Here is a 12575-nt window from a genome sequence, read left to right on the forward strand (position 1 = left end):
GGAGGGGCTTATTTACTTTTATTAAAAAATGTATTTTTTTTTTTTTACATTTTTAAAGTCCCCACAGGGGCCTGTGGTTGCTAATGCTATTTAATGCTATGCAAAGGCATAGCACTGATCAGTGTAATCGGCAATCTGGTCTACCAGAAGACAGACCATAGGAGAAGATTGCCAAAGTGGCATAGGTGCAGGTGAGTGGAGCTACGGCCACCATCTTGACTTATCTGACCCCTGAGATGGCGCCGTAGGTCGTTAGATGAGTCTCATAAACACCCTTAATTATAAAAGCCAAATTTCCTCCAATATGTGAGGTTGGACGTGGAGCGGCTGCAGGCACCAAAACCCACTACTCTTTTCCATAGTTACACTATGGAGTGTAACTTTATGTGGTAAGCACCACTTTTATTATACCAATCCTGGTTTACAACGGTAGCACACTACGGAGCGCTGTCTGTGTCTTGTTTCACAAACACCCTGTTATACTTAAGATGCCGTGATCTGACGGCATCTGAAGAGTAAATGATGGGCATCAAGGTGATCTCTGTCTGCTATTAGCACAGGTCTTCGGCTGCTGACAGCAGCCAGGACCCACGGTCTATATAGCATATATGTATGTCCCATCTAAACATCTAAGTCCCCAAAAAATATGGTGTTTTTCTTTTCACTTTGTGTGAAGATACCCTAATACTTTTTTCTACAGATATTGGATATTTTCATATTTATATGTATACATTGTATTGGATTAATAGGAAAATATTATATATATATATATATATATATATATATATATATATATATATATATATATTTTTTTTTTTTTTTGAAACGTTGGTAAGTTTTATTTTCCGTAACTTTTACATGTTTACTTTTGTTTATCCTTGTTTTGTAGAAGAGAATTTGTGTGTTTGGTTGTAGTACAGAGCATCGGGTGATAATTATAGGAACAATCCCTGTAGTTGGGTCTTGTTACACTATAGTTTAATGCTATGATTAAGACCAGGTTGGAATCCCCATCTTCCATCAAATAACAAGTAGAGAAGCCTGCAGTGGGAGATATTGTTCCTGTGACCACAGAGCAGTAACTAATGTGTGTGTTTGGACATCGTTTCACTCTGTCCTAATGACATATACACTACATAGTAACAATTAAGGGGAACAACCTGTGGATGCTGGAAGCAGATTAAGACTCTATAACTTGTAGTGTATAATCAGAGACATAGGCTGTGTTGCGAGGACTTTGAAAAAAAAATGTCTACAGATACCATATAGCCTATTTGTCATATCATAACAATGTTTTCAAATCAACTGGTGCCAGAAAGATTTGTAAATTACTTCTATTTAAAATCTTAATCCTTCCAGTACTTATGAGCTGCTGTCTACTACAGAGGAAGTTGTGTAGTTCTTTTCTGTTTGACCACAGTGCTCTCTGCAGACACCTCTGTCCGTGTCAGGAACTGTCCAGAACAGGATAGGTTTTCTATTGGGATTTGCTTCTACTATGGCAGTTCCTGGCATGGACAGAGGTGTCAGCAGAGAGCACTGTGTTCAGACTAAAAAGAACTACACAACTTCCTCTGGAGCATGCAGCAGCTGATACTGAAAAGCAAAAGATTTTTTAATAGAAGTATAACATTCTGGCACCAGTTGATTTGAAAACATTTGTTTTCCACTTGTTCTCCACCAGAGTACCCCTTTAAAAAAAAAAAATAAAAAAAAAAAAATAAACTGTACTTACCTCCTGCACTCCCTTGATGCCTGTTGCTATCGCTGCTCCTGCTGCAAGCCATTTCCTAGGGCCGAGGGTCATAGTCTCAGAAAATCATTGGCAGCAGCAGTGTCCCACCTCAGCCAGTGATTGGTTAAGCAGCGTTCTGATGCATTGACCCTCAGAACCAGTAAGAGCAGTACGGCTAAAACCAAGGCTGTGATCAACAGGTGACCTTGCCACAGTCTCCCATCTTAGTGATTGGCTATGTGGCACTCACATATTGACCCCCCAACACTAGGAAATGGAGCAAGGCAGAGACTGAGAGAAGGGATACCAGAGAAGGCTTGGGTGCACGGGAGGTAAGTAGAGTTTTTTGTTTGTTTGTTTTTTAAAGCAGGCAGCCTGGGCATGTTTAAAATAAAAGTCTGTCACTCCCTCCAACTTACAATGGCCTCAACATTCAATAGTTTCAACATACAAGGTTCTTTTCAGGACCATTGTATCTTGAAACCAGACTCAACATACAATGTTATGGACAGTCCAGGGCTGCGAAACATGTCAATGGCTGAAAGAACTGACCAATTACAATGGGCATTCACTGGAAAAACCCCTGTATTACTGCAGCATATGCACTGAATTCCTGTCTGGTAGTGCCCCCTACAGTACAAGGAGGTATTACATGTTCTGTACTACTCTTAACCTATGCCACAGTTAGTTGCTCCTTTGGACACCAAGAAGGGGCAGCTCCATTTTACTTTTTTACGACATTGCATGTACTGTACAGAACCCCGAAGAAGCTTCTGTCCTGTACATACACAGTGATTACAGATCCCAGCAGATCTTTCTTACTTTTATATGTAAGGATTTGTTTTATCTATATCAGTTATCAACTTTTTTCCTATTTTTGGATGACATTTAGGGACTTCAGAACCAATTATCAGGTTTCCATAGAGTTATGGTCTCAACGAGAGATGAGCGAACTTACAGTAAATTCGATTTGTCTCGAACTTCTCGGCTCGGCAGTTGATGACTTATCCTGCATAAATTAGTTCAGCCTTCAGGTGCTCCGGTGGGCTGGAAAAGGTGGATACAGTCCTAGGACTGTATCCACTTTTTCCAGCCCACGGGAGCACCTGAAAGCTGAACTAATTTATGCAGGATAAGTCATCAACTGCCGAGCCGAGTGCCACGATTCGGCTAGCTGGTTGTGGATCCTCTGTGTCAGCGAGGGATTGGCGTGGACCGTGCCGGTGGACCGGTTCTAAGATGCTACTGGTATTCACCAGAGCCCGCCGCAAAGCGGGATGGTCTTGCTGCGGCGGTAGCAACCAGGTCGTATCCACTAGCAACGGCTCAACCTCGCTGACTGCTGAGAAGGCGTGGGACAGAAGGACTAGGCAGAGACAAGGTCAGACGTAGCAGAAGGTCGGGGCAGGCGGCAAGGTTCGTAGTCAATATGGCAATAGCAGGAGGTCAGGAACACAGTATGGACAAACACAGTAATAGCTTTCTCAAGGCACTAAGGCAACAAGATCCGGCAAGGGAGTGCAGGGGAAGTGAGCATAAGTAGGGCAAGGAACAGGTGCAGCTAATCAAGGTGATTGGGCCAGGCACCATCATTGGTGCACTGGCCCTTTAAATCTCAGAGCGCTGGCGCGCGCGCGCCCTAGAGAGCGGAGCCGCGCGCACCAGAGCATGACAGCCGGGGACCGGGACAGGTAAGTGACCTGGGGTGCGATTCGCGGGCGGGCGCGTCCCGCTATGCGAATCGCATCCCCGCCGGCCATGTCAGTGCAGCGCTCCCGGTCAGCGGGTCTGACCGGGGCGCTGCAGGGAGAGAAACGCTGCGAGCGCTTCGGGGAGGAGCAGGGACCCGGAGCGCTCGGCGTAACAGTACCCCCCCTTAGGTCTCCCCCTCTTTTTGTCGGGATGTCGCTCCACAGAGGACGAGGACATCGGGAGCGACTGTAGAGTCTCCCTCCGGGGGACAGTGAAGTCCTGGGTATGCCCATGCATGGCAGATAGTCCAGAAGGAGTGGGAATGGGGAGGGGGGGCAGAGGGTGAGGCTTGACCCGGGGCAGAGTGTCACCAGGACGGGGACTATGAGGGGGCACGGCACGGTCCTGACAGGCCTTGGGGAGACCAGGCACAGGAGGGGACACTGAGGACCGACAGACGGGGCTGGGAGCAGACGTGAGGCACTCCATGCGGCAAGCAGGACCCCAATTCTTGATCTCCCCGGTGGTCCAGTCAAGGGTGGGAGAATGGTGCTGGAGCCATGGCAGACCGAGGAGGATTTCAGAGGTTCAGCCGGGCAAAACCAAAAATTCAATTTCCTCGAGATGCGGTCCAATGTTCATAAGCAGGGGCACTGTGCGATAACGCACAGTGCAATGCAGCTTGACCCCGTTGACCGAAGAAATATAGAGCGGCTTGATGAGACGGGTCACCGGGATGCAGTACGTATCAAGCAAAGAGGCCAGAATAAAATTTCCAGAAGAACCAGAGTCCAAGACGGCCACAGCAGAGAAGGAGGAGTTGGCAGAAGGAGAAATCCGTACGGGCACAGAGAGAGATGGAGAAGCAGACTCCGTACCCAGAGACGCCAGGCCCACATGAGCAGGTTGCGTGCGTGCATTTTCCAGACGTGGAGGACGAATAGGGCAATTCACCAAGAAATGTTCGGTACTAGCGCAGTACAGACATAGATTTTTATCCCTACGGCGAGACCTCTCTTCAATAGTCAGGCGAGACCGATCTACTTGCATAGGCTCCTCGGCGGGAGGCACAGGGGTAGATTGCAAGGGATACCGAGAGAGAGGTGCCCAGGGATTAAAGTCTTTTTCCTGGCGGAGTTCCTGGTGTCTTTCCGAAAAACGCATGTCAATGCGGGTGGCCAAATGGATAAGTTCATGCAGGTTGGCAGGAATCTCTTGTGCGGCCAGCACATCTTTGATGTTACTGGATAGGCCTTTTTTAAAGGTCGCGCAGAGAGCCTCGTTGTTCCAAGATAATTTGGAAGCGAGAGTACGAAATCGGATGGCGTACTCGCCTACTGAAGAATTACCCTGGACCAGGTTCAGCAGGGCAGTCTCGGCAGAAGAAGCTCGGGCTGGTTCCTCGAAGACACTGCGAATCTCAGAGAAGAAGGAGTGTACAGAGGCGGTGACAGGGTCATCGCAGTCCCAGAGCGGTGTGGCCCAAGACAAAGCCTTCCCAGACAGGAGACTGACCACGAAAGCCACCTTCGACCGTTCTGTAGGAAATTGGTCCGACAACATCTCCAAATGTAGGGAACATTGTGACAGAAAACCACGGCAGAGTCTAGAGTCCCCATCAAATTTGTCCGGCAGGGACAAGCGGAGGTTAGGAGCGGCCGCTCGCTGCAGAGGAGGTGCAGGAGCCGGCGGAGGAGAAGGTTGTTTCTGTTGCAGCTGCTGTAGCTGTGACTGAAGTTGCTGTAGCTGTGGCTGAAGTTGCTGAAGCTGTGACTGAAGTTGCTGTGTCATGGTGGTCAAGTACAACAACTGGTTTTCTTGTTGGGCGATCAGTCGGGATTGCTGGGCGACCAGCGTGGATATATCAGCGATACTTGGCAGCGGCACGTCAGCGTGATCCATGGCCGGATCTACTGTCACGATTCGGCTAGCTGGTTGTGGATCCTCTGTGTCAGCGAGGGATTGGCGTGGACCGTGCCGGTGGACCGGTTTTAAGATGCTACTGGTATTCACCAGAGCCCGCCGCAAAGCGGGATGGTCTTGCTGCGGCGGTAGCAACCAGGTCGTATCCACTAGCAACGGCTCAACCTCGCTGACTGCTGAGAAGGCGTGGGACAGAAGGACTAGGCAGAGACAAGGTCAGACGTAGCAGAAGGTCGGGGCAGGCGGCAAGGTTCATAGTCAATATGGCAATAGCAGGAGGTCAGGAACACAGTATGGACAAACACAGTAATAGCTTTCTCAAGGCACTAAGGCAACAAGATCCGGCAAGGGAGTGCAGGGGAAGTGAGCATAAGTAGGGCAAGGAACAGGTGCAGCTAATCAAGGTGATTGGGCCAGGCACCATCATTGGTGCACTGGCCCTTTAAATCTCAGAGCGCTGGCGCGCGCGCGCCCTAGAGAGCGGAGCCGCGCGCGCCAGAGCATGACAGCCGGGGACCGGGACAGGTAAGTGACCTGGGGTGCGATTCGCGGGCAGGCGCGTCCCGCTATGCGAATCGCATCCCCGCCGACCATGTCAGTGCAGCGCTCCCGGTCAGCGGGTCTGACCGGGGCGCTGCAGGGAGAGAAACGCCGCGAGCGCTTCGGGGAGGAGCAGGGACCCGGAGCGCTCGGCGTAACACCGAGAAGTTCATGACGAATCAAATTCACTGTAAGTTCGCTCATTTCTAGTCTCAACATACAATCGTTTCAACATACAATGGTCATCCTGGAACCAATTAATATTGTAACATGAGGGACCACTGTATATACATCCAAGTAGCCTGTATACCTTGAATTGTTACATTCTTGGGGTAAGTGCTGTACATCCACTTATTTCACCTGCAGAGGATGTAGTACTGTAATATTATATATAGTAATTATATACATCTGTGGGGTCAATAGAGAACATGCACCCCCATCGTTCATTCAATAAATGCTCATCACATTCATTTCTGTATTGAAAATATAAATCAACATTCTATAGTTATAGTTTGCACAAAGATATACAAACACCACATACTCTCACAGTCCTTAACCTTCCTAAAGTCCAGGGCATGATGCACAGGCAAAAGTACATATCTGTTTAACCCCTTAACGACGCAGGACATACAGTTATGTCCTGCGCCGGCTCCCGATATGTGAAGCGTGCTCAGGGGCTGAGCGCGCATCATACCTGGCAGGTTCTGGTTGCTATCAGCAACCAGGACCCGCGGCTAATACCAGACATCGTCGATCGGGCTGATGTCCGGTATTAACCCTTTAGATGCCAGGATCAAAGTTGATTGCAGCATATAAAACGGGAGAAAACTGTTGCTGGTTAGCTCAGTGGGATGTTCTGGACTGCCGCGGTGAAATCACAGTGTCCCGAGCAGCTGAGAAGCAGTGGGAGGCTTCTTACCTTGCTTCCTGCTGTCTGATCATTGCTCTGCTGCTCCATACCTGAGATCCAGCAGAGCACTGATAACACTGATCAATGATATGCTATGGCATAGCATTGATCAGTATGGGGGCTATAACATTGCAAAAAAAAAGTGTAAAAAAAATTGTTAATAAATGTGATTTAACCCCTTCCCTAATAAAAATTTGAATCACCCCCCTTTTTCCATAAAAAAAAAAAATAAATAAAAATATGTTAATTAAACTGCATGGTCAATGACGTACATGTAAAAAAAATTTTTGTCACTTTGTATACCCTAAAAAAATATATAAATAGTGATCAAAAAGTCCCATCAAACTTCAGATCACGGCGCAAAAAATTAGCCCTCATGCATCCCTGTATATGGAAAAATAAAAAAGTTATAGGGGTCAGAAGATGACAATTTTACACATACTAATTTTGGTCCATGTAATTATAATTTTTTTAAAGTAACAAAATAAAATAAAACCTATGTAAATTAGGTGTCGTTGTAACCATATGGACCTATAGAATAAACATATGGTGTCATTTTTACCAAAAAGTGCACTGCGTAGAATCGAAAGCCCCCAAAAAATTACAAAATTGATTTTTTTTTCCATTTTGCCCCACAAATATTTTTTTTCTTGTTTCGCCATAAAGATTTGTGGTGAAATGATTGACGTCATTATAAAGTACAATTGGTGATTCAAACATTAAGCCTTAGAGTGTATGTTAATAGAACAAAAGCTTATCAGTGTACCAAGGTTTATTATACAATAGTTGACATCTGGCTGTCTGTTTCATGGAGTTATGTCACAGGGAACTAGTGGCACTGAACCCGATTAGGAGGAGAAGCTTTTTTCCTAACCCTTCATGGAAAAATAAACAGTCACTGATAGTAGATAAAGTTATATTCACAAATTTAATAACAGGCATTGACAAAAATAGATTTTTGGTTTTTGGCTGGAGGTACAATAGTCAAGGGTTTACAAAAAAGTGAAAACCTATCAATTAGGTTGAAATTGGTTATTGTTTAGGGTGCGGAACTACATAGCGGCAGAGGCATGTGGGCAAAAATGTGGCGTTATTGTTTTTTCTAATACAGAAAAAATGACATAGCCATTGACCATCACATGTGGGTATTATTTTTGGCAGCATATGGTTATTGCTATCAGGGATTGTACCTGTGCTCTTGACATTTATACCCCAATTGGTTTAAAAAAAAATTCAGCTACTGATTAATTACTTAAGGGCCTGCGGTAATGGCTCAGCGCAGGCATGAGTTCTCAGAGAACTTGCACCATATTATTATGTCCAGCAGGAAAACAGCTGTGAAATCAGGTCCCTACCACAATTACTTGGATCAGAGATAATCCTGATCCTAGGAGTTTAACCTCTTGGAGGCCATGATAAATTGCAACCATGGCTTTAAAGTGGTTTTACAAAGGGAAAGAGCACTCACCCATTGGCGGTCTGCATACACAATGGAGGCCAAACATAACCAGCCAGGCATGCCATAGCTGTACTTTTATCAGGATGGGCAACAATAAAAAAAAATAATAAATGGACCCTTATAGAGGGGTATTTCATCCCTATATACAGGATGGGGTATAAGTGTCTGATAACAGGAGGTCAGACCTCTGGGACCCCTGGCACTCTAGAATGGAGCCCTAACTCTACCCACTAAATAGAGTGCATGCAGAAAACACCGCTAGAGTAATGATTCCAAAATATTGTCAACTTTATTCTGAAATATTAAACCAACAATAATGTTAAAATATTATAGGCAGGAATACCCATACAAAATGCGGAGACATAAAACACTGTTCATATATATCCAATATATCTGTAAAGCAGGAATCACAAATAGCCAATCACCGTACTATACTAATGTTGCCACTACTCAGTATGCAGTTAAATCCCGGGACCAATCTAGGCACACCTATACTATTAGACCACTGCCTATGAGAGGGTTAACAATCAATCATAAATATGTTATATTTCTGCCAAACTATGTTTTTATCTTACCCATGTGGGACTGTGTCAGTCTGCCTCAGCAACCCCTACAGCTGTTTCGGCTCCTTTATGCACTCTATTCACTGTCTATGAGAGAGCCGAAGATACCCAATTAATGTACTCAGTGCTTGTGGCGGTACCATAGATGACTGATGGAACATGTACTATGGTTTATTAATTGGGACTCATTCTAGATTTTATGGGGGTCCCCAAGATCAGACCCCCTGCGATCAGACACTTACCGTATTTTTCGCCCTATAGGACGCACCGGCGTATAAGACGCAAAATCTAAAAAATAAAGATTCTGAACCCAACAGTGGTCTTCAACCTGCGGACCTCCAGATGTTGCACAACTACAACTCCCAGTATGCCCGGACAGCCGTTGGCTGTCCGGGCATGCTGGGAGTTGTAGTTTTGCAGCATCTGGAGGTCCGCAGGTTGAAGACCACTGGATAGGAGGTAATACTCACGTGTCCCCGCCGCTCCGGACCCGTCACCGCTCGTCACCGGTGCCCTGGATGTCGCTCCATCGCTGTCGCCGCGTCCCCGTGGTGTCCCTGACGCTCCGGACTTCTTCTTCCCCGGGATCCACGCTCTCCGTCGCCGTCATTACGTCGCCGTCATCACGGCGCTACGCACGCCACTCCTATTGGATGACGGCATGCGCGATGACGTGACGACGTCTAAGGAGAGCGCAGGGGATCCCGGCACGGAGAAGACACCGAGGAGGCAGGTAAGGTCCCTCCCGGTGTCCTGTAAGCTGTTTGGGACGCCGCGATTTCACCACGGCGGTCCCAAACAGCCCTACTGAGCAGCCGGGTTAGTGTTATTTTCGCTTCAGACGCGGCGGTCAGCTTTGATCGCCGCGTCTGAAGGGTTAATACAGGGCATCACCGTGATCGGTGATGTCCTGTATTAGCGGCAGGTCCCGGCCATTGATGGCCACAGGTATTCGCCGTATAAGACGCACCAACTTTTCCCCCCCAGTTTTGGGGAAGAAAAAGTGCGTCTTATACGGCGAAAAATACGGTATCTCCTATCTTGTAAATAGAAGATACATTTTTTATGTCTGGAATATCCCTTTAAGGATACCGAAAATTAATCAGTTCTCAAGGAAATAAGTTGACATTTATCAGATTGGCAATCATTTAGGGCACGGCACTAAGTAACAGCAGCCACAGGCAGCTAAAAACACCCCCATATGTGGTTGCAAAAGGCTACACAATTTTACAGGAAACATATGGCAAAACTGGCAAAACTGCTACTTTGAATAATAATAATAATATATTCCAAACAAGTAGTGATCGCTCATATATCACCTTTTGGTCTGAGTTTTTCTTGCTAAACCAGGCCGTGGATTTTAGAGAAGTGTTTAGAAGGTGAAATGTTGCTTTTATCGGATTAGTATTATTACTTTTGATATCCTTGTACATTTTGTTTCCAGTAAACAATGAATAAAATGATTATTAGACTTTCTTGGAAGAGACAGAGAAGAAAAAATATGTAAAGATACTAGCTGTGCTTGTATATGACCGCCATATAGTAACAGGAATGCTTAGATCAAGCCATTTCAGTGTTAGTGGTTGTGTAGTGAGTAAGTTGCCACGATGGTCTCTTTGATCCGTCTCAAAGAGATCATGGCTGGAGGCCAGTAATAACTACAAAACAACATCCTTCTACAGACGCTAAACATTTCAGTCATTTACCTTTACTGCTGACGGGGATCATAAATTCACAAATCTTTGAATGTGGCCAAATATTGTCTTCAGAAATGTCTATATACAAGTTACTCACGATGACATCACAGACTCGGTTCTCCTGGAATTTCAGACAATGTTACCGGTTCTATTAAATTGTTTTTTTTTTAGAACCTTTCATCTTGTTTAACCATTTCCATATCAGTTAGAGCAAAAACTGTAGGAATCAATAATGCATTGATCAGTGTTATGGTAAGTGGATTTCTTTGAGAACATTTTAAAGTGTACCTGTCGCTTTAAAAAACTTTTGACCTGTCCCAAAGACATGTCAAACATTTAGATCGGTAGGGGTCTAAGTGTTCAGACCCCAACAAATTGTTAGAATGAGCGGAAAGAAAAGAGCAGCTGACCGAGACAATCCCATAGACTTACACTCTAGGTTTGTCCCACTTAGCTTTTTTCTCCAAACTAGTTCTATCAATCGGTCATTGTCTAAGCACTCTCCGACCAATCAAGACTTTTCACATGTCTCTACAATATTTAAATGTAATTTTACATGATAAAATGGATGTCAGGCTGGGTTTACAATGCATTTGCCTTCATGTATCATGTATATTGTTTTTAATGTTGACAGGGATAAACATGTATACTTTAAATGAATGCTAATCTGTGGCTAATACCGGACAATATCAATAGTGGTGATTAACTGATCAATGCTCCTAAGCTCCAGTCAGCCATATGGCATAGTATTGTTCAGTGTATACAACCTAATGATTGCCTGTAATAGTCCCCTATGGGGACTAAAAAGTAGTGAAAAAGTGTAAAAAAAAATGTTAATAAATGTGTATATACCGTATATACTCGAGTATAAGCCGACCAGAATATAAGCCGAGGCCCCTAATTTCACCCTAAAAACCCAGGAAAAGATATTGACTGGACCATAAGCCTAGGGTGGGAAATACATCATCCCCCCCATGTCATCATCCCCCCCTGTCATCATCCAGACCCCCGTCATTAACACCCCCGTCATCATCACCCCGTCATCATCACCCTTAATCATCACCGCCTGTCAATCCCCAGAGGTCTTCAACCTGCGGACCTCCAGATGTTGCAAAACTACAACTCCCAGCATGCCCGGACAGCCATCGACTGTCCGGGCATGCTGGGTGTTGTAGTTCTGAAACATCTGGAGGTCCGCAGGTTGAAGACCACCGGGCTTTCGTCATCATCCAGACCCCCCCCCCCCCTTAGTTTTCTACTCACCTCCCCTCGGTGGGAAGGAAGGGTGAGCTGGTCCAGGCCATCTATGCTGCAGGGACCGTCCGGTGGGGATTGTTAGTCATTCCGGCCTGTCCATTTTCACCGGGAGGCCCTCTTCTCCGCTCCGGGCCCGGCCCCGGCCTAGTGACGTTGCCTTGACGATGATGCACAGGGACTTTCAAGCGCAGATACGTCTGCTGCGCACAGACGTCCCTGTGTGTTGTCGTCAAGGCAACGTCACTAGGCCAGGCCCGGAGCAGAGAAGAGGGCCTCCCTGTGAAAATGGACAGGCCCTGCCTCATAGATGGCCCGGACCAGCTCACCCTTCCTTCCCACCGAGGGGAGTAGAAAACTAAAGGGGGTCTGGATGGTGACGAAGGCCGCAGTGGTCTTCAACCTGTGGACCTCCAGATGTTTCAAAACTACAACTCCCAGCATGCCCGGACAGCCGATGGCTGTCCGGGTATGCTGGGAGTTGTAGTTTTGCAACATCTGGAGCTCCGCAGGTTGAAGACCACTGAGAAGGGATTGACAGGTGGAGAGTTCACTCGAGTATAAGCCGAGGGGGGCTTTTTCAGCACAACAAATTGTGCTGAAAAACTCGGCTTATACTCGAGTATATACGGTAGTAAATATGTAAACAAAAGAAGAAACATAAACATATGTGGTATCCACGCATGTGTAATTGACTGAAAAATAAAAATATAATGTTAATTAAGCTGCATGGAGAATGGCGTATACATCAAAAAATACCAAAATCCAGAATTGCATATTTTTGGTCATTTTTTATACCCTA

The sequence above is a fragment of the Hyla sarda genome, chromosome 5 (assembly GCF_029499605.1).
Source record: "Hyla sarda isolate aHylSar1 chromosome 5, aHylSar1.hap1, whole genome shotgun sequence".
Taxonomy (NCBI): domain Eukaryota; kingdom Metazoa; phylum Chordata; class Amphibia; order Anura; family Hylidae; genus Hyla; species Hyla sarda.